The sequence below is a fragment of the Monodelphis domestica genome, chromosome 5, assembly GCF_027887165.1.
Source record: "Monodelphis domestica isolate mMonDom1 chromosome 5, mMonDom1.pri, whole genome shotgun sequence".
Lineage (NCBI taxonomy): Eukaryota > Metazoa > Chordata > Mammalia > Didelphimorphia > Didelphidae > Monodelphis > Monodelphis domestica.
The window spans coordinates 109,525,905-109,547,627 of NC_077231.1; positions in this window are offsets into that span (position 1 = coordinate 109,525,905).

A 21,723-nucleotide genomic window follows, 5' to 3' on the forward strand; every position below is an offset into this window, starting at 1 on the left:
TTTAAAAAAAAAAAAAAATATATATATATATATACACACACACATATATATATAATTTGGTCTGCATATTTTCTAAAATTATTGAACTGGAACTTCCGTTTTCCTTGACATACTAATATTTTTTTTGGACCAGGTATTTTTAAAAAGTCATTTCCTGGTGATCAGAATAGCCAGATTTGATTTTGGGAGGGAACCATTACTGTCCTAGAATAACCTTTTCTTTTTTTTTTTAGTAGAAGCATCCCGTGGCATTCATGACTGCCTTCTGGTGTATATGCAGCCAACATGAAGGGGGGATCAACCACATTGGTTGTTGGGTTTCCTTGGAGAGCTGGTGTTGTCATAGCAACTAGATACTGCCTTGGGACTAAAATGTTAAAATAGCTCTAATTGTTTTTTAAAAGCCTGCTCTATCACTCCCCCAGTGCCATGTGACTGCTGTTGTCACAGGGACTAGAGTAGGCATCAGCTCCCCCACACCTAGAGATCTAGGTAACTACTTCTCAGTGGAGGGGTGTTAAGTCATGATGTAAGCTGCCAGGGAGCTGGAAGAGCTCTAGCTTAATTTCCCTAGTTCTTTGGCTCAAAGGTTTAAAAGCCTTTTCTTTTCCTTTTGGAGGGCTATATAAGAAAACTTTATTTTGAGGCTTTTCCTCTCACTGCCTATAACTTTTTCATTTATAGACTTGCTTGGAGGGGTCGTAAGAGTTTATCCTGGTCTCTTTTCCTCTTTGTACCCCAAACCCTTCCTCCTCATCTAAAATTTCCAAATGGCCTTCTGATTTTCAGCCACCTTTGCTACTAACTTGGTTCAGCTTCTAGTAACTAGGAGCACCACTGGAGGGCTCTGGGACTAGTCCTAAATTGGGATGGATCTTTATGAAGGCAGTTTGGTATGATTTGACTTACTTGGCTCAAACTGTCTAGCATCATTCTCACTTCTTAAAAGCTTTCTTAGAGAGCATAATTAGATGAAAGCAAAATGTTGGCTGTGTGAGAATTGGTCTGGGTGAGCAGTGTCAAATTAAGAATTTAGCAGGGATTAATTTATAGGTTTATTCCAAATTTACATATTGCCATATGCCTGAAATCCGACCTTTGAAGGACTTGGACACAGGATATCAAATTTTGATGGAGGAAGAAAGAAAGAAATAGATCTCTGTTTACCTGATAGGAACCATGATAGGGAGCCCTAGATGTTCAAGGGAGAACTATAAGTGTGCAGGAAAAAACGAGGAGGCCAAAGGATAAGTAGGTGATTAAAGGAGGATCAGGAAAACAATGAAAACATCCTTGTATTGTGAAGAATGGCCCTTGGAAGGATGGGGACAACTATTGCTGAACATCAACTTTTCTCCAGAGCCGCCTTTTCCTTTTGCTCTCCCATCAACACCAGTTAATCCTAATACCTGAGGATAAACTGAGAAAACTTGATCCTTGTTCCCTGTCTTTCTCATTGGGGAATGTCTAGAGGAGGACAGCCAGAATGGTGAAGGACTCCAAGAGCATGGCACAGGGATTGACTGAGGAACTGGGGATGGTTAACTTGGAAAAGAGAGTATTTGGTGGTGGGGGTACAACATGAGGACTCTTGAGTTATTTGAAGGGTTGTCTTGAGGAGGGATTATGCTTGTTCTGCTTGTCCCCAGAAGGAAGAACTAAAAGCAATGAGTTTTAAGTTGAGGCAAGTTTTAGACTTGTGTGTGTCTGTATGTGTGCACGCGTGCCTCCTTATTTAAGATCCTTGAGCAGAAGCTGGATGACTCCTTTTGGATTACGTCTGGGAGAGTCTTTAAGATCCCTTCCATCTCTGGGGTTCTGTGCTGGTGAGAGCTTCTGCCTTAATTCTCCTGAACTGTAAAGCCCTTGACTGCTAGAACTATGCTTTATCTATCACCTCTGTTAACTGGATTTTGACTCCTGACATAATCTAGAGTATAATTTTTGTTATTGGTGGAAAACCATTTGTATTCATTTCTTTTATATTTCCCAGAAAGGACCTTGAACACGTGCTTGGGCTAATAAGAATATAGGTCATGTTTTTACTTAATCTAACAAAATGGCCTTGCTTCTGAGCCCCGTAGACAGTCTAGATGGCTCTCCAACCCTTCCCACAGGGAGCCATCCAGTCCTATGTAGCTCATGGTTGCCAGTCAGTTCATCAATCCTCCCTGCTAGGCCCCATGTGATATAAGGGGAAAGAATCCTGTCTCTTAGAGGTTTAACTGAGGCTTCCATTTCCCTTTATCCCATATGACTTGAAAAGGGTAAAATCTGGGCTTTTGTCCCCCACATTGGCTCTGCACTCCTTAGCTCCTCAGGGAATATTCCTAGTCCAGCAATCTCTTTCCATTCCAGTTTCCTTGCTTCTTTGAGACTTTTGTCTCCATTGTTTTTTTTTTTCTTGTTGAAGCTGTCTCTTTTGCCTGTTTCATGCATTGAGGCCCTGTCTGTACAGGGGGTGGCAGCCAGAATGCCTATCACTGACACCACCCTTGGGCTCACCAGCACTGTGTCAAGGTCTGCTTGATTTGCTCTGTCTCCTGTTTCTATTGCCATTAAAAAAAAAAAGATAGTTTACTTTCCCAATTATCTGTAATAACAATTTTCAGCATATATTTTCTGAAATTATAAGATCCAAATTGTCTTCTTCCCCTCTCCCCAAGATTGTAAGCAATTTGATCTGGGTTATACATGTGTTATCACGCAAAACATACTTCTATATTAGTCATTGTTGTAAGAGGATACTCGGATAAAATTAAAACCCCTAAATAAAAACTTAAATAAACTAATATGAAAAATCATATACTTTGATCTGCATTCTGTCTCCTACAGTTCTTTCTCTGGAAGTGGATAGCATTCTTTGTTGTAAATCCTTCAGAATTGTTCCGGGTCACTGCATTGCTATGAGCAGCTAAGGCTTTCACAGTTGATCAGTGAACAATATTGCAGTTACTGTGTATATTGTTCTCCTGGTTCTGCTTATTTCACTGCACCAATTCATGTAGGTCTTTACAGCTTTTTCTGAAATCATTCTGTTCATCATTCCTTACAGCACAGGACTTTCCATCACCATCATACACCACAATTTGTTCAGCCATTTCCCAATGGATAAACATCCCCTCGATTTTCAGTTTTTTGCTATCACAGAAAGAGCTGCTCTATTTTTGTACTAATAGGCCCTTTCCCCCTTTTTATGATCTCTGGGATACAGACCTAGTAGTGGTGTTAAGAATCAAAGGATATGCAGAGTTTCATAGCCCTTTGGGGCATAGTTCTAAATTGCCTTCCAGATTGGTTAGATCAGTACACAACTCCATCAACAGTGAATTAAGATCCCAAATTTGCCACCACCCCTCCAACATTTATCACTTTCCTTTACTGTAATATTGGTCAGTTTGATAGATTTGAGTTCTGTCATGTTAGCATCTTTGGGGGTTGCTGCTTGGTGCATATGGTTCCCTCTAGGGACTGTTTGAGTGCACAGGTCTCTCTCCAGGTTCCATTGCAGTCTCTTCTTCCTAGAGACCAGATGTTCCTGCCTACTCATGAGCATATCCCTTCTTACCTGTAAGGGCTCCTAGAGGTGACCTTGTCTCCAAGGAGAAGAAGCTTCCCTGTATGTCCTTTACATGTGCAATCCACCACTCCCTAGCCCAGCAGAGTGCCCTGCACCCAGTAGGTACTTGGTAGATATTCATTAAGTTGAGTTGAAAAGATGCATTTGAGTGGATTTACTTACAAATTAAGGAAAGAAGCATAAGGAAGAGGATAGAACTTGGAGTCACAGGACCTGAATTTGTATCCTGATTGATAATGAAAACCTTTGTAATTTTGGTCTATCTCTTCAGCATGTTCATCTTTAATGTGTGTGTGTGGTCTTTGTGTGAACTCTTACTAGTGGTGTCAGATTCAAATAGAAACATCCCTGGGGGCCACATGTTGACTTAGAAAACCACAAAATGACATTATAGCTCTTATATATTTATTTTGTTGAATATTTCCCAGTTAAATTTTAATCTGGTTTGGGTGGCACTGGGTAGTCTTGCTGCCTGCTTGCCTGAGTTGGACACTTTTGGACTAGATAATCTTTGAACTTCCTCTTAGCTTGATGATTCTGGATCCCCATAGACTGGGTTTTATTCTTGGGACCTGACCTTATAGGGTCAAGTTGCTCATGCCCTGACCTAGATTTTTTCAGGAAAATCTTAAAGTTTTTGTCTGGCTTGTGTCTAGGGTTTATCCTTTGTGGGAAGATGTCCTCCATCAAAAATACTCTTAGGTTTGGGATATGGGACAGTCTTTTATTTTGTCTACCACAGAAAATGCATAAGATGCAAAGGATTCTTAGGTATTTGTGAACAAATACAGGATGCAAAACACTTGAAAATAGCCCATTACACTCATTATACTTCCTTGCAAAGTAGAGACTTTTTATGTAACTGTATAAACATTTCCCATTCACTTTGGGCCACACAGAAGCATTGACAAATTATCCTTACCCCTCCAAGGGTAATCCTTCAGTTCCAGTGCCAGCCATCCAGAAGTAGAAGACAAGAGCTTCTCTGCCTACATGTTTCCTAGGCCATCTTCAACATGCTTTTTGCTCAACCTAGTGGGGCTTCCAGGACCATCTCCAGCTCAGGACTGCCCTCTGGCCAAAATCTCTTCCACTTCCTGCCTGCTAGGTCTTTTTCCAAGATAAGGCACCCTTGCCTCTTGATTAGGCTTACCTCCACCTGCTTCTCTCGCCTTCTGAGATGTCACCCCTTTAGGTCTCACAGGTCACAAAATCACCATTTTCTAAGAGGTTGAGCCTTAAGGGAAGACCTTGAACATTAGCATGATGCTATGTCTCCCTTGGTGAATTTCTTTAATTCCTGATGTTCTCTAGACTTAATGCTAAGCATTTTCCGTCTGCCAATATACAAAATGTTTCCGGTCCTCCCCATTCCATTCTCTCAAGCCCATCTATCTCAACCCCCTCCTCTCCATTCATCCTCAGAATGTCCCATTTCATATCTCACTGCCTTTTCCATTGTGCCCTCTGCAATGTCTGCTCCATAATGAACATGATTCCTTTCAACTTAAACTGTTTTCCTGCTTTCCCCCTTCCATCTTCTAGGTTTCAATAAGACATGACTCCCAACCAAAGCACCTTCCATTCCAGTCTATCTTCCTGACTCTTCACAGTGGGAGAATCTGAATCCTCTTTGCACAACCGTGCCATTTCCAGACCCTCCCTTTACCATTTTCAATAGCCTGTCCTTTAAGGGTTCATATAATCCAAATTTATCATCCATATCTTTCCTTCTCATTGACTTCAAAACCTTGTTCTCCATTTTTCTCTTCTTTCTGTCTTCTGTCCTTATAGTAGGAGACTTCATCAAACATATTGATACCCTTTCAAATACCTTAACTGTTCAGTTCCTCAATCTAATAAATTCCCATGACTCACTTCTCTGTTCGTTAGCTACACTCTGAGATGGTCACAACTTTGACATTGTATCATCCACAAATTTTATACTTCATTTTCATGAACTGAGGAAATCCTTTATTTGATCAAAATCGTTTTGTCATTTTATTTTTTGCTGTGTATTACAACCCCCTGAACCTTATTAAATACAATAAAAATTATTTTCAATAAGAGGCCATGGAAAAAGGATTAAGACTATATAATAATTCTAAAGAACAAATCATAGGAGCAAAAGATAGTTCTGTTAAAGCTAATGGAAATAATGGGACAACATACCAAAATTTTGAGGATCCAGCTAAAGCAGACCTTAAGAGAAATTTTATAACTAAATTTTATCTTTGTGCTTTTTATTTTTTAATTTAAAATTTTTTTCCATGGTTACATGATTCTTGTTTCCCTCCTGCCTTCCCTCTCCCCTCCTGGAGTTGACAAGCAATTTCACTGGGTTAGGCATATATTATCAATCAAATCCTATTTCCATATTATTCATTTTTGTAATAGTCATCTTTTAAAAGCAAAACTCCTAATCATATATCCATATTAATAAGTGATAAATCGTATGTTTTCTTATGAATTTCTACTCCCACAGTTCTTCCTCTAGATGTGGATAGTGTTCTTTCTCATATAAGTTCCTCTGGATTGTCCTGAGTCATTGCATTGCTGCTAGTAGAAAAGTCCATTACATTTGATTATGCCACCGTGTATTGTCTCTGTATACAATGTTCTCCTGGTTCTGCTTTTCTTTCACTCTGCATCAATTCCTGGAGATCTTTCTAGTTCACATAGAAATTTTCCAGATCATCAGTCCTTTCAGCACAATAGTATTTGATCACCATTAGATACCACAATTTGTTCAGCCATTCCCCATTTGAAGAGCATCCCCTCATTTTTCAATTTTTTATCACTATAATGAATGCAGCTATAAATATTTTTGTACAAACATTTTTCCTCATTATCTCTTTGGGATATAAACCCAGCAGTGTTATATCTGGATCAAAGGGCAGGCAGTATTTTAGCACCCGTTGGGCATAATTCTAAATTGCCCTCCAGAATGGTTGGATCAATTCACAACTCCACCAGCAGTGTATTAGAAGAATTTATGAATAAATGGGATAGCATTATGTAAAGTGGATAATATTAAATATATTACATCAAGGTTTTGTACAAATAAAATTAATGTAGCCAAGATTAGAAGGAAAGTAGGAAAGTTGGGACTTTTTAAAAAATAGACATTTCTTGAATAGAGCTCTCATCTCTCAAATATATTGAAAATAAGAGCCATTCCCCAATTGGCAAGTGGCCAAAAGATATGAAGTTTTTGGATAAAGAAATCAAAGCTACATGTAAGTATATGAAAAAATACTCTAAATCATCATTAATTAGAGAAATGCACATCAAAACAATCATACTTCACACCTATCAAATTGGCTAACATGATATAAGGGCAAATGACATGTTGGAGTGGATATGGAAAATAAGGACACTAATACATTGTTGATGGAACTGTGAACAGATCCAACCATTTTGGGGAACAATCTAGAATTATGCTCAGAGTTAAAAAAACTATACCTTTTGACCCAGCAATACCACTATTAGGTTTATTTCCTAAGGTGATCAGGAGAAAAGGTAAAGAATCTGTGTTCTAAAATATTTATAGCAGCTCTCTTTGTGGTGGCAAAGAAATGGAAATTGAAGCTATTCCTATCTATTGGGGAATGGCTACACAAGTTGAGGCATATGGTTGTGATGGGACTACTGTTCTGTAAGAAATGAGCAGATAAATTTATAAAACAAAACAAAACAAAACATGGAAAACCCTACATAAAATTATAAAGAGGGAAAAGAGCAGAACCCAGGGAATATCGAACAGTAAAAGAAATATTATTTGAAGAATGATGTGTGTGTCCATCTCCAGAGAAAGAACAGATAAATAGAATTATTATACATATATCTTTTTGTTAGATGCTGTTCTCTCTAATGGGAGAGGGGAGAGAAGGAGAAGAATTACCTGGGTATTTTAATGTAACAAATGATTAAAAAAAAGAGGAAATGGGAATGAATATTTAGAAAAGAAGGAGGGAATTACCTGAGTATTTTAATGTAGCAAACACAAATTTAAATAAATTTAAAAAAAGAAATGCTAAACCTTACATCGCCCAGAAAATAAAAAAAAATTTTTTTAATCCAATAAAACACCAAAAATCCTTCTGAAACTCAAGGAAGACATAAAGTTTAAGGCAAAACAACAGATAAGCCATTAGCTAATTTGATTAAAAAAAAGAAAATTAACATCAAAAATAAAAAAATTCATGACAAATGAAAAATTAATGGAAAATATTGTTATTTTTACCAAATTATATGCCAATAAAAATATACAACCTAAATTAAATAGATACAACAGTAATTCCTGTGAAAAACAGATAAATTAATAAAAGTAGTATCTGAAATCAAAGACCGGAATTAAATATAATTGTAATAAACTAGGGACCTGTTCAGTATGATTGAGGTAGAACAAGGATGTCCATTATTTCCACTTCTTTCTTATATAATTTAAGAAATGCTACCTATAATAAGACAAGAAAAAAGAAATTTAGGGAGGAAGCATAAGAATGGGGTGACAAAATGGTTCACTCTTTATAGATGACTTAATGTTTTATTTAGCCCTAGAATCAACTAAAAATTAAATGAAGTAATAACTTCAGCAAAGTTTCAGGACGTAAAATAAATCCACACAAAACTCTAGCATTTCTGTATATTAACCACAAAACTTAGCCAAAAGAGATAGAGAAATTGAAGTTAACAAGTCAGTAAGCATGCATTAAATATAAAAGGTAGAAACAATTGCTTTCCTCAAGGAGTTCACATTCTAATGGGGTAGGCAACATACAAGTAACTATGTCCTAGCATTATCTAGACACTTTTAATGGGTGGTGATCTAAAAGGGAAGACATTAGTATAGAAGAGAACTGGATTATAGAAGTTTAGCTGAGACTTGAAGAAAGACCAGAAAGTTAGGAAGAGGAGGTGAGGAGAAAGAGCATCCCAGGCATGGGGAAAACACTATTCATTGTATAGTCTTCTGGTCACCTGGATGATAGAATACATTATGAGGGCTAACATAAGAAGTCTGGATGTATAAGAAAGGGTCAGCTTATAAAGGACTTTAAAAGCCAGAGTGTTATATATTTCATCCTGGAGAAAGTGGAACTACTGGAGTTTATTGAATTGAGAGAGGAGGAGAGTAATATAAAACTATGCTTTAAGATTATTTGGTAGCTAAGTGGAGAATAGATGAATGGGAAGAGATTTTTATTTTTATTAACTTTCTTTTTTTCCATTTGAATTAATTTAGTCAATTTAGAACATTATTCCTTGGTTACAATAATCACATTATTTCCCTCCCTCCCCTCCACCCACCCTTCCCACAGCAAAGGAGCAATTTCATTGGGTATTACTTGTGTCCTTGATCAGAACCTATTTCCATGTTATTGATGTTTACATTAGGATGTTCATTTAGAGTCTACATCCCCAATCATATCCCCTTGAGCCATGTAGTCAAGCAGTTGTTTTTCTTCTGTGTTTCTACTCCCACAGTTTTTCCTCTGGATGTGGATAGTGTTCTTTCTCATAGATCCCTCTGGGTTGTTCTGGATCACTGCATTGCCACTAATGGAGAAGTCCATTGCATTCGATTGTACCACAGTGTATCAGTCTCTGTGTACAATGTTTCCCTGGGTCCACTCCTTTCACTCTGCATCAATTCCTGAAGGTTGTTCCAGTTCCCATGGAATTCCTCCACTTTATTATTCCTTTGAGCATAATAATATTCCATCACCAACATATACCACAATTTGTTTAGCCATTCCCCAATTGAAGGGCATCTTCTCATTTTCCAATGTTTTGCTACCACAAAGAGTACAGCTATGAATATTCTTGTACATGTATTTTTCCTTATTATCTCTTTGGGGTACAAACCCAGCAGTGCTATGGCTGGATCAAAGGGCAGGCAGTCTTTTAGCGCCCTTTGAGCATAGGGAAGAGATTTTTTAAAAAACACCTTATTCATTGCCATGCCAATACATTTGCCAAAGGATTCTTTTGCAGATCCAAAAAACAAAAACAAAAAACCCAACTAAATCCATCTACAGAAACAAAAGGTCAAGAATCTCAAGGAAAATAATGGGTATAGAATGGTTAGGGGAGAAAAGAACAGCATAAAAAGTCAATGGATCTAATCAATGGAACAGATTAAGTGTATAAGTAGAAATCTAGTCTAGTCTAGTAGTAGGCTCTCGGTAACGGAGGATGACTATTGTCTTTGTGTGTTTTTGTGCACAAAGACACTTGTGCACAAAGATTTAAGTGGAAAAGTCGATGCACAGAGACAGTCCCACTCTCTCGGCGTTGGAAGCCTGGGTCCAGTGGCACGAAGTTGTTACATCTGGAGACTTCCTCAGGGGCATTGGATGGCTGTGTTGTCTTTTGTGCTCCAACATGCCCTAAGCACTCCTTGCACAGCCTTGCTGCGTCGCCCTCTCAGCCGTTGAACCTTCTTATTGGTTTCTTCCGTCTGTTCAGCCGAAGCAGTCTTCACATGCTGGGTGAGCAAAGCCCTAGTTCACCAGGGGTCCACGAGGACCCGATGGCTACCCTCACAAGGTTTAGCCGGCCTGTCGAAGCTGTTGTAGAAAATAAGTAGAAATAAGCAGTAGCTAAATGTTCATTTATGTTAATAAAAACAAACAAAACTTCATTTACCACTTGAAAAACCAGAAAGGAGTTTGGAAGATTTGGCAGGAACAAAGTGTAGACCTACATCTCACACCATATAGTAGATAAGTTCCAAATGGGTATGTGGACAAATGATGAAATAATAAACAAATTAGAGGAGCAAGGAACAAATTACCTTTAAGATCTTTGGACAGAGAAGAAGTTTATGGTGAAATGAATAGAGGAAATCAAATAAGATAAACATTTTTGCTTATATAAAGTTAAAAGTTTTCACACAAAGTGTAGCTAAAATTTAAAGGGAAATGGGTAGCTGGGAAAAATATTTATAGCAAGTTTCCCTGATAAAGTTCTCATTTCCAGATTAAGAAACAATTTTAATATATATATATATATATACATACATATACATACTATATACATCTAGATATATAACATACATACAAATATCCATATATGATATATATTATTAACATATAACAATGAACCTTTCATCAATTGATAGTTAATGGATATAAACAGTCATTTTTCTAGGGAAGAAATCTAGGCTATCAATAGCCATATGAAAAAGTGCCCCAAATCACTAATAATCAGAGAAATCTAAATGAAAGTAACTCAGAAGTCGCATTTCACATCCATCAGATTGGGAAATTGACAAAAATATAAAATGACAGATGTTGGAGAGGCTGCAGGAAAACAGGCACATTAATACACTGTTGATGGAGCTGTCCAGGAATTGGTCCAGTCATTCTGGAAAGCAATTTGGAACTATGCCCAAAAAGTTATTAAACTGTGCATACCCAGAAATCTGAGTCTTAGGCTTTTATTCCCAAGGAGATTAAAGAGGAAAAGGACCCATATGTGTAAAAAATATTTATAGAAGTTCTTTTTGTGGTGGCAAAGAACTAGAAACTCAAACCAATTTTTGTATAGCTAAATAAAAATTATGTTGCATTAATATAATAGAGGAGCTAGGTTAATTAGCTTAGTAGTTAAAGCATCAGGCCTGGAGTGAGGAAGACCTGAATTAAAATGTGACTTTAGACATTGACCACGTGACCTTGGTCAAAGCACTTGACCCTGTTTGCCTCATTTTCTTTATTTGGAAAATGAGCTGGAGAAGGAAATGACAAACCACTCCAGTATCTTTGCCAAGAAAACCCTAACAGTGGGAGGTGGAGTCAAGATGGCAGCTTAGAAGCAGCAAAAGTTCAGACCTCTGAAAACCCTTCCTTACCGATCACAAACTGAATGCTCCTAGGGGACTGAAATTCAAACTTAACAACAGGACAGAGGTGGGGAACCCTCCTTCTAGACTCAATTCAAAAGGTATGCCCCCCCCAAAGCCGGAATCTGAGAACACTTGGGTCTAAGGGGAAGGCAGAAGGAAGGTCCCAGGGCCCCTCCCCCCCAACCCAGAGCGCGGAGCCCCCAGCGGCAGTGGGAACCTTTGGGCAGACAAAGGTGCTGGTCTGGAGAGTGTACCTTGAGGGCAAACTGGGCCAGGCTCAGAGCATCCAACAGGCGGCAGGGAAGCAGCTAGAGAGAGACTGAAGAGCCTGCAGCCCTGTGGCTGGGTCCCTCCATCTGGCTCCAGTCTCAATGGAGATTTTTGCCTTGGGGTACATCCAGACCAACCTAGTTGAACCTAATCCCATCAGGAGTCCTCAGAGCTCAGGGAGGACAGGAACCCCCCTTCACCCCCCCCCAAAGTTCAGGGCCTCCGGCAAGGACAGGAACCTATGGGTGGGCAAAGGCACTGATGTACCTTGCAGACAGTGCTGACCCAGGTTCAGAGCATGGAATGCAGGCAGTGGAGAAGCAGATGGAGAATTGGAGAGGGCCTGGGAGGCTGAGACCTTCCATTTGGCTCCAGCCTTCCAGGAGTCTTTGGCCTCAGAGCACATACAGCCCAACCCAGTTGAACTTAATCTGATCAAAAGCCTCTAGAGGACAGGGAAGCCAACATTCCTCCCTCAGAGACTGTACCAAGAGATCTGACAAAGCTCCAAGGGGGGAGACTGACAGCCTCCAAACCAAAAATAATGAGAGGAGCAAGAGCACAGACAAATACGGAAAGCAAAGAAGGGGGTAAACTGGAGTAAACAACAGAAAAAGAAGAAAGAAATACAATAGACAGCTTCTGTACAGGTAACAAGCAAAGAGCGAATGACACAGAGGGGGAGGGATCAGCAAAGGAAAAATCAGAAATCCCAGCGAATTGGATACAGGCTTTGGAAGAACTCAAAATGCAATTCAAAAGACAATTAAGAGAGGCTGAAGACAATTGGGAAAAGAACTTAAAAAACTAAGATAAATCATCTGGAAACAGAAAATAGTGTCTTGAAAGCCAAAATCAACCAGCTGGAAAATGAGGCAAAGGAGATGAAAGATGAGAAAAAGGAGATGAAAGACGAGGTAAAGAGAATGAAAGATGACCTCCAAAGAAAATCAGACCAGAAGGAAAAGGATGACCAAAAAGTCAGGGATGAAATCCAGTCTTTAAGAACCAGAATGCAACAACTAGAATTAAGTGACCTGAAGGCAGCAAGACACTATAAAACAAAACCAAAAGAATAAAAAAATTGAGGAAAATATGAAGCATCTCACTCAAAACAGAGGATTTAGAAAATTGTTCAAGGAGAGACAATTTAAGAATCATTGGTCTACCAAAGACCATGACAAAAGAAAAAGCCTGGACATCATACTACAGGAAATTATTAAAGAAAACTGCCCCAATATCCTAGAACAAGAGGGAAAAGTGGAGATTGAAAGAATCCACAGATCACCTCCTGTACTCAATCTCCAACTGACAACACCCAGGAAGGTTATAGCAAAATTCAAGAACTATCAGACCAAAGAAAAAATATTACAAGCTGCCAAAAAGAAGTCATTCAGATACCATGGAACTACAATGAGGATAACGCAGGATCTGGCTGCATCCATACTAAAAAAATGAAAGGCATGGAATGTGATATTCCAGAAAGCAAGGGAACTGGGTGAACAACCAAGAATCAACTACCCAGCAAAACTGACTATATTCCTAAAGGGGAAAGTATGGTCATTCAACAAAATAGAAGAATTCCAAGAATTCATAAAGAAAAGACCAGACCTGAACAGAAAATTTGATATCCAAGCACAGAGCCTCAATAAGTTAAAATGATATGTATCCCTATAAGAAAAGAGGTCATTGGTAACTCTTAAAAACTGCTGTTATTACCTGGGCAGCAAAAGGAAGTACACTTAGAGGGAACAGTGACAAACTATAGAATGAAAGGACAAGACATAAATAGGTATATAGATATATGCATGCATAAATACATATACATGTGTATGTATATATATATATATATATAAAACAAGAGCTAAAAATAGGTTAATATTAAAAGAAATGGGAAAAGAAACAAATGGGGGTAAATTTATATGTCACAAAGAAGCTCATGGTGGGAGGGGGGGAGAACATCAATACACTGGAAGGGTAAAGAAGTAGGAGATAGGAAATACTCAACTCTTATGTGCTTTGAAATTAAAGAGGGAAGAACAATCCAATCCATTGGGGCAGAGAATAGATTTGTGCCCTAAAGGGGAGTAGAAGGGTAACAAATGGACTGGTGGGGAGGGAAGCAGAACAAGGGAGGGGGGTGGGGGTTAATTTTAGAAAGACTACAGGGAAAATAAGGGGGGTGAATGAGAAGGGAGGGGGGTAGAAAGGGAAGTAAAATATGGGTGGGAACTAGGGGGACTGATTAAAAATGAGCCTTGTTGTAACGAAGGAAATAGTGAAAAAAGAAAAGGCAAGAACAGGAGTAGAAATCAAAATGCTGGGTAATACACAGCTAGTAATCATAACTCTGAATGTGAATGGAATGAACTCACCCATAAAACACAAGCGAATAGCAGAGTGTATTAGAATCCAAAACCCTACCATATGCTGGCTACAAGAAACACACATGAAGAAGGTAAATACGCATAGGGTGAAAGTAAGAGGATGGAGCCAAATCTATTGGGCATCAACTGATAAAAAGAAGGCAGGAGTTGCAATCATGATATCTGACAAAGCCAAAGTAATAATAAATCTAGTTAAAAGAGATAGGGAAGGTAATTACATCCGGATACAAGGCAGTATAGACAATGAAGAAATATCTGTACTCAACATGTATGCACCAAATGGCATAGCATCCAAATTTCTAAAGGAGAAACTAGAGGAGCTCAAGGATGAAATAGATAGAAAAACTATACTAGTGGGAGACCTGAACCTTCCTCTATCTGAACTAGATAAACCAAAAAATAAATAAGAAAGAGGTAAGAGAGTGAATGAAATCTTAGAAAAATTAGAGTTAGTAGACATGTGGAGAAAAATAAATAGGGACAAAAAGGAATATACCTTCTTTTCTGCAGCACATGGTACATTCACAAAAATTGACCATGTATTAGGGCATAAAAACATTGCAAACAAGTGCAAAAGAGCAGAAATAATAAATGTAACTTTCTCAGATCACAATGCAATGAAAATAATAATTAGTAAGGGAACATGGAGAGGTAAATCAAAAATTAATTGGAAATTAAACAATACGTTAGTTAAAGATCAAATTGTAGAAACAATAACTTCATTGAAGAAAATTACAATGATGAGACATCCTTTCAAACCCTATGGGATGCAGCCAAAGCAGTACTCAGGGGGAAATTTATATCCTTGAGTTCATATATTAACAAATTAAGAAGGGCAGAGGTCAATGAATTGGGCATGCAAATCAAAAAATTAGAAAGCAAACAAATTAAAAATCCTCAGATGAAGAATAAATTAGCAATCCTAAAACTCAAAGGAGAGATTAATAAAATTGAAAGTCAAAGAACTATTGATTTAATAAATAAGACTAGAAGCTGGTACTTTGAGAAAACAAATAAAATAGACAAAGTACCAGTCAGTCTAATTAAAAAAAGGAAAGAAATAAACCAAATTGACAATATCCAAGATGAAAAGGGAGACCTCACCTCTAATGAAGAGGAAATTAAGGCAATCATTAAAAACTACTATGCCCAATTATATGGCAACAAATATGGCAATCTAGGTGGTATGGATGAATACTTACAAAAATATAAATTGCCTAGACTAAAAGAGGAAGAAATAAAAAATAAATTGAATAAGCCATCAAAGAACTTCCTAAGAAAAAATCCCCAGGTCCAGATGGATTCACAAATGAATTATATCAAACATTCAAAGAACAACTAATCCCAATATTAAACTATTTGACAGAATAAGCCAAGAAGGAGTTCTACCAAATTCATTCTACGACACAAACATGGTACTGATCCCAAAGGCAGGCAGGTCAAAAACAGAGAAAGAAAACTATAGACCAATCTCCATAATAAATATAGAAGCAAAAATCTTAAATAGGATACTAGCAAAAAGACTCCAGCAAGTCATCACAAGGGTCATCCACTATGACCAGGCAGGATTCATACCAGGAATGCAAGCATGGTTCAATATTAGGAAAATCATCCACATAATTGACCATATTAATAAGCAAACTGACAAAAATCACATGATTATCTCAATAGATGCAGAAAAAGCCTTTGATAAAATACAACACCCATTCCTATTGAAAACACTAGAAAGTATAGGAATAGAAGGGCCTTTTCTAAAAACAATAAACAGTATATATATCTAAAACCATCAGCAAACATCATCTGCAATGGGGATAAACTAGAAGCCTTCCCAATAAGATCAGGAGTAAAAGAAGGATACCCATTATCACCTCTATTATTTAACATTGTACTAGAAACACTAGCAGTAGCAATTAGAGAAGAAAAAGAAATTGAAGGTATTAAAATTGGCAACGAGGAGACCAAGCTATCACTCTTTGTGGATGATTTTATGGTTTACTTAAAGAATCCTAGGGAATCAACCAAAAAGCTAATCGAAATAATCAACAACTTTAGCAAAGTTGCAGGATACGAAATAAACCCTCATAAGTCATCAGCAGTTCTATATATCTCTAACCCATTTCAGCAGCAAGAATTAGAAAGAGAAATACCATTTAAAATCACCCTAGACAATATAAAATACTTAGGAATCTATTTGCTGAGACAAACACAGGAACTTCATGAACACAACTACAAAACACTCTCCACACAGTTAAAACTAGATCTAAACAATTGGAAAAACATTGATTGCTCATGGGTGGGACAAGCTAACATAATAAAAATGACAATCCTACCCAAATTAATTTACTTATTTAGTGCCATACCCAGTGAACTACCAAAAAACTTCTTTACTGAATTAGAAAAAACCATAACTAAGTTCATTTGGAAGAACAAAAGATCAAGGATATCCAGGGAAATCATGAAAAAAAATTCAAAGAAAGGAGGACTTGCAGTCCCAGATCTCAAACTATACTATAAAGCAGTGGTTATCAAAACAATTTGGTACTGGCTAAGAGACAGACAGGAGGATCAGTGGAATAGACTTGGTGTAAATGATCTCAGCAAGACAGTTTATGACAAACCCAAAGACCCCAGCTTTTGGGACAAAAATCCATTATTTGATAAAAACTGCTTGGAAAATTGGAAGACAGTGTGGGAGAGATTAGGTTTGGATCAACACCTCACACCCCACACCAAGATAAATTCAGAATGGGTGAATGACTTGAACATAAAGAAGGAAACTATAAGTAAATTAGGTGAACACAGAATAGTATACATGTCAGACCTTTGGGAGGGGAAAGACTTTAAAACCAAGCAAGACATAGAAAGAATCACAAAATGTAAAATAAATAATTTCGACTACATCAAATTAAAAAGCTTTTGTACAAACAAAACCAATGTAACTAAAACCAGAAGGAAAACAACAAATTGGGAAAAAATCTTCATAAAAACCTCTGACAAAGGTTTAATTACTCAAATTTACAAAGAGCTAAATCAATTGTACAAAAAAACAAGCCATTCTCCAATTGATAAATGGGCAAGGGACATGGATAGGCAGTTCTCAGCCAAAGAAATCAAAACTATTAATAAGCACATGAAAAAGTGTTCTACATCTCTTATAATCAGAGAGATGCAAATCAAAACAACTCTGAGGTATCACCTCACACCTAGCAGATTGGCTAACAAGACAACAAAGGAAAGTAATGAATACTGGAGGGGATGTGGCAAAGTAGGGGCATTAATTCATTGCAGGTGGGGTTGTGAATTGATCCAACCATTCTGGAGGGCAATTTGGAACTATGCCCAAAGGGTGATAAAAGACTGTCTTCCCTTTGATCCAGCCATAGCACTGCTGGGCTTGTACCCCAAAGAGATAATAAGGAAAAAGACTTGTACAAGGATATTCATAGCTGCACTCTTTGTGGTGGCCAAAAATTGGAAAATGAGGGGATGCCCTTCAATTGGGGAATGGCTGAACAAATTGTGGCATATGTTGGTGATGGAATACTATTGTGCTCAAAGGAATAATAAAGTGGAGGAATTCCATGGAGACTGGAACAACCTCCAGGAAGTGATGCAGAGCGAAAGGAGCAAAACCAGGAAAACATTGGACACAGAGACTGATACACTGTGGTACATTTGAATGTAATGGACTTTTCCATTAGTGTCAATGCAATATCCCTGAACAATCTGCAGGGATCTAGGAGAAAAAACACTACCCACAAGCAGAGGACAAACAGTGGGAGTAAAAACACCGAGGAAAAGCAATTGCATGACTACAGGGGTTGAGGGGATATGATTGAGGAGAGACTCTAAATGAACACCTTATGCAAATACCAAAAACATGGAAATGGGTTCGAATCAAGGACATGTGATACCCAGTGGAATCGCAGGTAGGCTATGGGAGGGGTGGTGGGAGGTGGGGAGGAAAAGAAAATGATCTTTGTTTCCAATGAACAGTGTTTGAAAATGACCAAATAAAATAATGTTTAAAAGGAAAAAAAAAAAGAAAACCTTAACAGTAGCCACAAAGAATAGCATGATGGAAAAATCTGAACAACAATGAATATTATAGAATAGTATTTTGTTGTAATAAATTTTGAAAGGTACAGTTTCAGAGAAACTTAGAAAGTCTTGATTAGAAAGACTATGAACTGATACAGACTGAAATAAACAGAACCAGGAGAACAATGTATATAGTAACAATAATATTGTAAAAACAAAAACATTTAAAAGCTCTAATTAATGCAGTGACCCAGAGTGATTATTGACCCAGGGTTCAAAATGAGGCTTTTTAAAAAAACATAACCAATATGGAAATCTGCTTTGCTTCTCTATGAATGTAATTCATAAAGGTTTTGTTTATACAGGTCTTTTCACTGGGGCAGATTAGAGGGAGAAGAAAGGGAGTGAAAAGGTATTTTTTTCATTGAAAAATTTTAATTAAAAAATCACAAACCAATTTCCTCTGTATTTATTAAACTGCTTAATATGCTTAAACATGCGCACACACACACACACACACACACACACACACAAAATCCTGCCATCCCCATTAGCTATTATCTTATCATCTCTCCTTCATGGCTGAATTCTTTTATTTATTTATTTTTTTGGACTTTCAGTAGTTTTTATTTACAAAATAGGTGGAGAGAGTGAAAGTTGAGAAATAAAAAAAAAAGAGGGTAGAGAAGATATTTAGCCTGTCACACTAAATATTGCTCTGGTGCTCAACTCAGCCCAGTATGACTTGTTAACTCTCGACTAGAATTAATATCTCTCCAGAAGTCAGGAAATGAAAGCCAGCTATTCACTCATCCAAGTTCCCTCCAAGAGGCAATTTGAGCTGAAGACGACTACCTGTCGAAGATGACCTGTTGAGGACAATTCCTGAAGCCCACCTCTAGCCCCATGGGCTTTTATAGTGACTTCTTGTCCCTTCCCCTTTTCACAGGGGCCAATCACCACTTTCAAATTGTCTAGCACCACTCAGGGGGGCAGCATCTTTCTGGATCCACTTCTCATCTTCTGCAGGTGTAGACTCTTATCAAAAGGACTAAATTCCCAGGGGCAGCTGGGTGGCTCAGTGGATTGAGAGCCAGACATAGAGATGGGAGGTCCTAGGTTCAAATCTGGCCTCAGGCACTTCCTAGCTATGTGAACATGGGCAAGTCACTTGACCCTCATTACCTAGTCCTTACCATTCTTCTGCCTTGGAACCAATACACAGTATTGATTCCAAGAAGGATGGTAATGGTATAAAAGAAAGGGACTGAATTCCTTTAGAAATCCATCTTTGGGGGCAGCTGGGTGGCTCAGTGGATTGAGAGTCAGGCCTAAACACGGGAGGTCCTAGGTTCAAATCTGGCCTCAGACACCAGGTGTGTGACCCTGGGCAAGTCACTTGACCCCCATTGCCTAGCCCTTACTCTTTTGCATTGGAGCCAATACACAGTATTGACTCCAATACGGAAGTATTGGTTCTTAAAGGTAAGGGTTCTTAAAAAAAAATCCATCTTCAATTGATGACTTTTGTCTCTTCTAAACCCTCTGCAGTCTGGCCTCTGATGGTTAGGATGAAATAATAGAACTAGTCTTATATATAAGTTACAAAAATTCAGCTATTCAAATAATGATAAAGAATTATGGGTAGACAATCCTACTTGTGAAAAAAATCTGATAGGGCAGCCACAATAGCAAATATCAGGTAGCATTAATAGAAATAGTATCCACAATGAAGGACAGGGTAGTCCTCTTATAAGACACCTAAAGTGTATGTTTAATTTTGGGAAACATTTTATTTTTTAGAATTATTATTTATTTTTCATTTCTTTTAAAATATGAATTCCAGATTCCCTCCCTTCCTCTGCCTCTCTCCCTTACCCACGGAGAAGGCAAATAATATGATATCAATTATACATGTGAAATTATGCAAAATATAGTCCCATATAATATAGTCATAAAAAAGCAAGAAAATTATACTTCAATTTGCACCCAGAGTTCATCAGTTCTCTTTTTGGAGATGGATAGTATTTTTTTCATTATGAGCCCTTTGGAGTTTTCTTGGATCATTGTATTGATCAGACCAGCTAAGACTTTTCATGGTTAAATATCATTATAACATTGCTATTACTGTGAATAGTGATTTGATTTATCTCACTTCATTTTTTTCTGAAACTACCCCCCCTTGTCATTTTTAAACCTTTAAATGGCACTTTTATTGCATATGTTAATAATAGAATGTTAGAAAAGGGATAATTTTGCCATATTTGTTACATGCAAATTTAACAATGGAATAGTATCTGAACATGCAGGAGATAAATAGTGCAAATGTGAACAAACATCAGTGAATTTAATATCTAATACAGATACATATATGTACATTTCCTAGCTATCTCACCCCCTCTTTCCCCTCCTTGTAGCACAGGAGCTGCCATTTGACAAAAAGACATATTTGTATAAGTTACAACTTTTGTGTTTATCAATTATTTCTCTGGAGATGGACATTCAGAAGTTATTCTTCAGATATTAATTCTGTAGCTGTATATAATGTTCTCTTGGCTCTACTCATTTCATTCTTTGTTATTTCATGTAAATCTTTCCAAGTCAAAAAAATTAACCTATTTGGGACAGCTAGGTGGCTAGTATAAAACCTTTCCATATAAGTCATTTTGTGAAAGAGAACTTCAACAAACAAAAGAAAAGTGAAGAAAGAATGTGAAATGCAGAATGTCTTAGTCTGCATTCAGATTCTATCAATTCTTTCTCTGGAAGTGTGGATCGCATTTTTCATCATGAGCCCTTGAGGATTTTCTTGGATCACTGTATTGCTATAGAATAGCTAAGTCATTCATAAATGTTCATCATATAATATTGCTGTTGCTGTACAGTGTTCTGGTTCTGCTCACTCTACTTTGTATCATTTCATGTAGGTTTTTCTTAAATCATCCTTCTCATTTCTTATAGCACTGTAGTATTCCATTACAATCATGTATCACAACTTGTTTAGCCATTCCCCAATTGATGTTGTCAACTTTTGTATTCATCCTGATGCCTGCTCTTTGTTGCAAATACAGTCCCAAGAGACAAAGTTCCATGTATAAAAAAATCAATTTATTAACTAGGCCAGCAATAATCAGCAAATTGATGGTCAGTGATCTTTTTTAGTGACCAAAGACAGTAAGGGGCCATCACAAGCTAGCATAAATCTAGGTCTTTCTCCCCTGGGAGCTCCCCTCACAAGACAAAAGCAGCTCTAATTGGTGAATGGTAAATGGGGAGGTGGGCTGAGAGCTCTCCACTCCTCTGATCATTCCATTGTTTGGGGGTACATGGAGTCATCTGAAGAATGAGGCCTGTGCCATGAGATTCATCCCCCTCTAGCAATCTAGGCAAGGAAAACCATCAACTTGGTTAAATTTCTCCTTCATGAGGTAAGTTGCCTCAAACCATAATGAGAGGAGCACTCCTGGGTTGTGTGGTGACCCTAAACTGCAGGTCTTCTTTTTTGATCAAAGACCCTTGTTGTTACTTTGGTAGGCCTCTTTATTTCAGGTTGACATTTCAGGGGTCGGTGAGTAGGATTTGAAGATCCC